This window comes from Aquarana catesbeiana, linkage group LG02 (genome assembly GCF_042186555.1).
Source record: "Aquarana catesbeiana isolate 2022-GZ linkage group LG02, ASM4218655v1, whole genome shotgun sequence".
In the NCBI taxonomy this organism is placed as follows: Eukaryota; Metazoa; Chordata; class Amphibia; order Anura; family Ranidae; genus Aquarana; species Aquarana catesbeiana.
The window spans coordinates 654,853,143-654,861,455 of NC_133325.1; positions in this window are offsets into that span (position 1 = coordinate 654,853,143).

Sequence of the window (8,313 nt, forward strand, 5' to 3'; positions counted from 1 at the left end):
GCGTCTGCAGCTGTAGCACTTGTGATGTGGAGGAGATCAGGCACCAGGGGAGCAGCAGGGAGAGAAGATGGGAGAAGACCGGTGGCGTCCTCTTTTAATGCAGCGCCCAGGGCAGATGACCTCCCAGCCCCCCCCCCCCCCCCATTAGTTTGGCTCTAGGTACACAGGGGTGCAGACACAGCAAAGTTTTTGCCAGTGTTCAATCACCCTAAGATGGTGGCATATGAACTATGGTCTAAGAATCAATTCCCGTGTCCTGTTCTGTACTCCAAGGTATGGAATTTAAAAGTATGTCAAAATTCCTTTTTTAAAGTTTTGGATAATGTAGGAAAAAACCCACGTAAGATTATTTTTTGTATGTGTCTTGCTGGGGAGGTTTATCTTCACTTCCTGTGTTAAAAAAGAAATATGGCTTTTAAAAAATATAAACACTTATACTCACTTAGATGGCTGCAGAACCGATCCCAGCTGCAGCTGTTCCCTGCCACATCTAATTGTTCAGTTCTCGATATTTAGCCTGCAGAGAACTGGTGACTGTCAGTCACCATCTCTCTGCTCTGACCTCCAGTACTCCCTGAAGTGCCGGGTTGTGGAAGGGGCAGAAGCGGCTGGCTTAGGCTCTCAGCAGTTCACTGAAAGGCTGATCCAGCTGCTGGTCCAGACATCAGGGTAGATCCCGACTGTAAAGTCAGTATCTTTCCCAAGCCTAAACTAGCTGAAAATGAGTCACTGGAGTGCAAAACAAACTGCACTCCTGTGATTCATAAGAGAAGCATAGCCAAAATAGCTTTGGCTAGCCTTCTCCTTTAAACAAAAAAACAAAGCTCCGGCCGGAGCCGCAGTACTAACATTCTAATGTTAGTACAGTGATATCCCCTGCTGTTCTATTGTGTTTTGACAGAGGAATGGCGCTGAAGTAGAATAATAATGTATCGAACCAGGCAGGACCTCAGTGGTGCACGTTTATTAAAAACAGCTGGGAACATACAGATTTATGTTAAAAGTATTACAAGATGCAGGTCTAATTTATACAGTTTCTTACAATGCAAGCATATTAGGTACAACATGATTGGTTGCTAAGATATACGTCAATGTAACTAACCATAAATCTGTCATACAACCAGACAAACTTATTAATTCCCAGAATTTTTATATAGTTATTAAAATTATTTATAACTGGTTTTGTCTTATGGTTTTACACATGAAAATACTTGTGTAGAGACAGTATCGCACCCACTCATGTTAAATCAAACCCTCCTTGTCCTGAAAAGACTTCATCAACTCAAAGATAAAAGATTTATGACTTTGGGAAAATTAACTTGCAACAACTCCACCTTTATGTGTTATATGTCTTATTATTTTTCACTATACAATCCTAAACAATCCTAAATGTATGTATTCATATGTTGGCTTCACAAAAAGGTACTGTAATATATATATATATATACTAAGCTAACTGTTTTATTCAATATTGTCTAATTATCAATACATACATACATACATACACATCCATGTTCTCTTATTCAGTGTATTTTAGCAGTTTTCATGAGGGCACAAGCAGACCTTTTTGACCCCTGTCAAACTTAATTCATGTACACAACTTTCCCATATTCCACATAATTACTTTTAAACCACCAGTATATCAAGTATTATCTTATCAGGCTGTAGTTTAACTGCTGTCAAAGTGTTTCTCTTCTAAGTAGTAGACTTAAAAACCTAAAATGAACTATCCTAATAACCTTTCACCCAGTAAACTTGTGACTGTCTTATAAAAAATACCAGCATGAAACAGAGAGACCATCTAAAGTTCAACATTTAAAAATTAAGACTTTCTATATTTATGGGATAACATAGTATACATTAATAAAGACTAATAACCATTGCTTTACTATTCAATAATAATATTGGTAAGACCACTACTATATAATAATATGAATTATAATTATATTATCAATAAAACATATGCAAATTAATATGAATAATATAAAATATATTGGTTGATATGAAATTCTACTACAGCCCCCCTGTCTGAACACTCTGTTCAGCACTCTCAGCCATTGGCTGAGAGCGCTGATTGGGAGCCGGTCGGCTCCTGGTTTTTCCCACATGCACATCAGACAGAAGCCAACATATGGGCCAAATGTCGGCCTGTTTTTATTGAACCGGCCGATGTTGCCCAACATTCGGCCCATGTGTACTAGGCTTAACTGTCACTGACGCTAATTTAATTTAACCTTTGACCCTGACCTTTGAACCTTACTTGACCCAAACACTAACTCTGGCACTGACCTACCTAGATCAAACTTTGATCTAGGTAGTTTTTGTTTATATTTTATTTTTTATTATTATTATTTTTTTTTTTTTTACACACTTTTTTTTTATCTCTGCAAGGCGATATAAAGATACATTATATGTTTCCTCTCTATTCACAAAGAGAGAGAAACACAGGGGTGGGCTTCACAGTGACTGATCATTCTGCTAGCCAATCAGAGGCTACCACAGCTTTCAGGTGATCTGAAATCAGGAGTTCCGGGTCCTGATGGTTAGTAGGGGGCCCTGGGCTCTCGGTGAGACCTCAGTCTCTGTGATGGGAGATATACATATATGCGGCCCCACGGAAAAAAAGCCCAGTTTAGTGGGGCCGCATATATCTGTTACGTCGGCATCAAGGGGTTAAACATGTAAATAATATATATTTTCATATCTAATGTTAGCAGCTGAAGGATTAAAAATAGTTAATGTTGATTGAGAGAGTGACATTCCACTTTAAATTTTGAATTTTTAAAGATTTTCTGACTTGGTGACAGTGGTCACCAGAAGAAATAGAGGGGTGAATCTCCCAAAAGGGAACATAGACCACGGTAAAAAAAAATAGCAATTGGTTTTACCTTTACCTTTAATGTAGTTTAAGGACATTCATGGGAAACTCCAGATAATTTCCAGCTGCATGGCTCAAGTGACTGACAATCATATCAAATTCATCCATTTAATTTGTGTTAAAAGATGAACCACAGGCAGATACTGTATAAAGACCACCAATTAATGCAATTATGTATTAATTAAAAAAATAATTAAACATAATTTAAGTATCTGAACTATGATAGAATATACAGTCAGAAAGGAGGGACAACAGTATTAACCAATAAGGTGTCCTGCACTGCACATGTGCTTAGAAGGAACATGCTGACTGGAGGAGAAAGCAGAGGGAGGTATCCATCAGTCATGAGCTTATTTACTGTCCAGTCAAAGGCTGGGGGTAGGAAGATAACTTAGATGTATTGCAGTATCTACTGTAGAGAAAAAGGGGGTCACTGTCCTGGCTATGCACTGCGGCAGACTTATGTAAATTTCAGAACTGACAGGAGTGAAATACATCATCACCAATCATTTGGCATTAAAACAAACACCAGTTATGTATTTAATGCTGCATTTAAATGCTTGCGTACAGTCCAGACATAACTCACATTTCTATTTTTTGGTTGACATAGGTAATCAGAATAACTGTCAGCTGTCTATGTCCTAGTGTTCTACAGAGAGATCTCACCTAGAAATTCTGGATTCCTCACCCCCACTCTTGCCCCTAGAAGTATACAAAGCTTATTAGGTAGTGTAGATCTCTGCTGTATTGTTTCGACTGAGTGCATTATTTAAACCCAGCACATTCTGTGTATGCAGCTCAGGTTTTTTGTATATATAAATAGAAAATAAACAGGACACTAAGAAAACAAAAAATACAGACTGCAGATGTCTTTCCTGAGGGCCAAATGACAAGTATCTTGGGATATAAAGAAGAGATACATATAAGTGAGATGTAAGGCTTATGCTCAGAATTCATTCTGTGTTTGGAAATCATGTGCATTTGAGTCATGGCCGTGATCGTAAAGTGTTAGTGCAGATGAATAATAAAATTGTTCTTTAGAATTCAAGCCAGTTTCTGACAAGTATGTAAAAATAGGCACAGTAGTTGTAGAAATATGCAGTGTAGCTTGAATTTTATTTTTTTGGTTTGTAGACAACATTCCATATATTTGATACTGCATGTTATGGTGCCATACTCTGTTGGTGCCCATAGATGTTGAGGGAAATTTTTTCCTGCACTTACAATTTGACTGCCCTGTGGCACCTCTGGCAGCTTCCACTACCATAAACACAGATGCTAGGCTCTATTGAGTAGGCATGTTAATGCCCATGTTGAGAGATAATGAAAGGTGCCCACAACACAATATCCAGCAACGCAAGACAGAATTGGACGGGGGCACCCCATATTGCAACATGGAATACACTGGAGAAGGGATTTCCTCATCATTGCTGTGTCTGAATCCACAAAGTAGCATTCTACAAACATGTATAGTTCTCAGGGGTCTCCCTCTAGCATTACCTTATCTACATTTGTGAGATTAGTTGTGGGGGTTTGGAGGATAACAGGATCTCTTTAAATGGTTAGCTTAGGTTCAGTTGGCTTGACTAGAGAAACTTCATATGGTGCTGGAATTACTACTAGATACCACAGTGAAGAATATACAATAAAATTTAAAATCAGACAAATATGAGCAACAAATAACCATTATTTGTACCTAATAATAAATAAATAAATAAATACAACTTTAGTGTCAAGATTGCTAGGGTCACTGGTGATCATTTTAGGCTAATCAAACTTTGCCAGCATTAATTTTAATACTGCTTTGTAATCTTAATGCTTTGTAGTAGTAGTAATTCCAAAATCAAAGGGTATTTACATTACAACCTGCTCACACACTCAAAAATGTAATTATGTTTTTGTGGGTCCCTTAGTAAGCAAAAAGTGCAAGCTATTGTAACCCCTCCAGCCATAGTAAAGGGTACAGCTTTACTGCATGCCCCATCTTAGGTGTACATATGAGGTACATGTGTCACAGATCAGCTGCAGAGCTGATCTGTGTCTCACCTTTACTGCTGTAGGCCGGCTGGCACCTCTTGTTTCACTAGCTTGTATTCAGCTCTGCTGCACTTTGCAGCTATGGGTGTCCCTGGACTCACCTGTTGCTTAACCAGTTGCCAACCGGCGCATAGCCAAATGACGGCTGCAGGGCGGTTGGATAACTCTGGGATCACGTCATATGACGTGATTCCAGAAAACTGCTCCCGCGCGCCCCCTGGGGCGCGCACACGGGAACATCCGTGACCGCCGGGTCCTCACCACGGATCACCTTAAACGGCCGCTGATCGCAGCCGTTTACCATGTCATTTGATGGAGCGATCACATGTAAACAAACCGGCGTCATGTACGTCGGTACAAAGGGGGAGAGATCGGATGGGAGCCGCGCTGTGGGCTGGATGTGTAGTGCCCACAGCGCTGCTCAATGACATGTGCAGTCACATCCATCCCTCCATGCTCAGCCATTCCCCCCATGCTCTGCAATTCCCTGTGCAATACTCTGCAATTCCCTGTGCAATACTCTGCAATACCCCACAATACTCTACAATGACCCGCAATTCTCTACAATGACCCGCAATGCTCTGCAATACCCCGCAATACTCTGCAATGCCCCGCAATACTCTGCAATGCCCCGCAATTCTCTGCAATGCCCCTCAATACTCTGCAATGCCCCGCAATACTCTGCAATGCCCCACAATGCCCCGCAATACTCTGCAATGCCCCACAATACTCTGCAATGCCCCGCAATACTCTGCAATGCTCCACAATAGTCTGCAATGCCCTGCAATACTCTGCAATGCCCTGCAATACTCTGCAATTCCCTGCAATACCCCGCAATACCCCACAATACCCCGCAATACTCTGCAATACCCCGCAATACCCCACAATACCCCGCAATACTCTGCAATACCCCGCAATACCCCACAATACCCCGCAATACTCTGCAATACCCCGCAATACCCCACAATACCCTGCAATACTCTGCAATACCCTGCAATACTCTGCAATACCCCGCCATATCCCGCCATACCCAGCCATACTCTGCCATACCCAGCCATACTCTGCAATACTCGGTGATACCCAGCCATGCTCAGCCATGCTCAGCCATGCTCGGCTATACTCAGCCATACTCTGCCATACTCGACTGTACTCGGCCTCTGTATGTGGCCAGGCTGTGGAAGTCTCACACATGTGGTATCGCTGTACTCAGGAGAATTAGGAGAATCTATTTTGGGGTTTCATTTTTGGTATATATATGCTATGTGTTAGAAACATTGTATAAATGGACAACTTTGTGTTAAAAAAAATGTGTTTTAACCACTTCCCGCCCGCCGGCCGTCATACGACGTCCTTGACTTTGTGTGGGGATATCTGAATGATGCAGCTACAGGCATCATTCAGATATCAGCTTTTTCAGCCGGTGATTCCCTACACCATAAGAATGATCATAGCGGCTGTTCCGCTGCTTGATCGTTCTTACGGGAGGCGAGAGGGGACATCCTCCCCCTCTCGCCGCCCTCAGGTGCTTCTACCGACTCACCGCTACGATCGAAGCCAGGATCATTTTTTTTTTTTATTTCAGGCTTCCCAGCCTAGAGGTGAGATGTGGGGTCTTATTGACCCCATATCTCACTGTAAAGAGGACCTGTCATGCCATATTCCTATTACAGGGGATGTTTACATTCCTTGTAATATAAATAAAAGTGATCAAAAAATAAAGTAAAATGAACAATAAAAAAAAAAAAAAATTTTGTCCCCGTGTCCCCGTGTGCCCATGCAGAAGCGAACGCATACGTAAGTTGCGCCCACATATGAAAATGGTGTTCAAACCACACATGTGAGGTATCGCTGCGATCGGTAGAGCAAGAGCAATAATTTTGGCCCTAGACCTCCTTTGTAACTCACAACATGTAACCAGTAACATTTTAAAGTGTCACCTATGGGGATTTTTAAGTAGCGAAGTTTGGCACCATTCCACGAGCGTGTGCAATTTTGAAGGGTGATATGTTAGGTATCTATTTACTCGGCATAACTTCATCTTTCACATTATGCAAAAACATTGGGCTAACTTTACTGTTTTGTTTTGTTTTTTTAAAGCACAAAACTGTGTTTTTAAAAAAAAAAAAACGCGTTCGAAAAATTTCTGCGCAAATACCGTGCGAGATAAAAAGTTGCAACGACCGCCATTGTATTCTCTAGGGTCTTTGCTAAAAATATATATATAATGTTTTGGGGGTCTATGTAATTTTCTAGCAAATAAATTATGATTTTTACATGTAGGAGAGAAATGTCAGAATTGGCCTGGGTGCTCCTAGAATGCCTGATGATGCTCCGTGCATGTTGGGCCTCTGTATGTGGCCACGCTGTGTAAAAGACTCACACATGTGGTATCACCGTACTCGGGAGTAATAGCAGAATGTGTTTTGGGATGTAATTTGTGGTATGCATATGCTGTGTGTGAGAAATAACCTGCTAATATGACAATTTTGTGAAAAAAAAAAAAAAGAAAAAAAAAATCTTGATTTTGCAAAGAATTGTGGGAAAAAATGACAACTTCAAAAAACTCATCATGCATCTTTCTAAATACCTTGGAATGTCTTCTTTCCAAAAAGGGGTAATTTGGGGGGTATTTGTACTTTTCTGGCATGTTAGGAAACCATAGTTATAAACTATAGTTTATAACTTTCACAAAGACCAAATAATATACACCGATTTGGGTTATTTTTACCAACGATATGTAGCGGTATAAATTTTGGCCAAAATATATGAAGAAAAAATTACTAATTTGCAAAATTTTATAACAGAAACGAAGAAAAATTCATTTTTTTACAGAATTTTCGGTCTTTTTTCTTTTATAGCGCAAAAAATAAAGAACCCAGCGGTGATTAAATACCACCAAAAGAAATCTCTATTTGTGTGAAAAAAGGACAAAAATTTCATTTGGGTACAGTGTTGCATGACTGAGTAATTGTCATTCAAAATGTGAGAGCACCGAAAGCTGAAAATTGGTCTGGTTTCCCTCCAAATTACCCTCCAAGCCAGCCCCCAGACCTGTAGGGGGACCTCGTAAGAGGGGGGGACTGTCACAGATCAGCTGCAGAACTAATCTGTGTCTCACCTTTACTGCTGTAGGCCGGCTGGCACCTGTTGTTCCACTAGCTTGTGTTCAGCTCTGCTCACCTGTTGCTTAATATATGATTCCTTCCTGCTACTTCTTGTCCGGCCCCTCATGTGCTTCTCTATTTAAATCCCTCTCTGACTAGTTCTGGTTACTTGCGCAACATTTGTTTCTGAGATCCCTTTGTTTAACCTGCCTTAACCTGACCTCTTGTGAACTGATCTCTTGTGTACCGACTCGGCTTGTTCTGATTACGTTGTCTGCAGCCCGCCCTGACCTT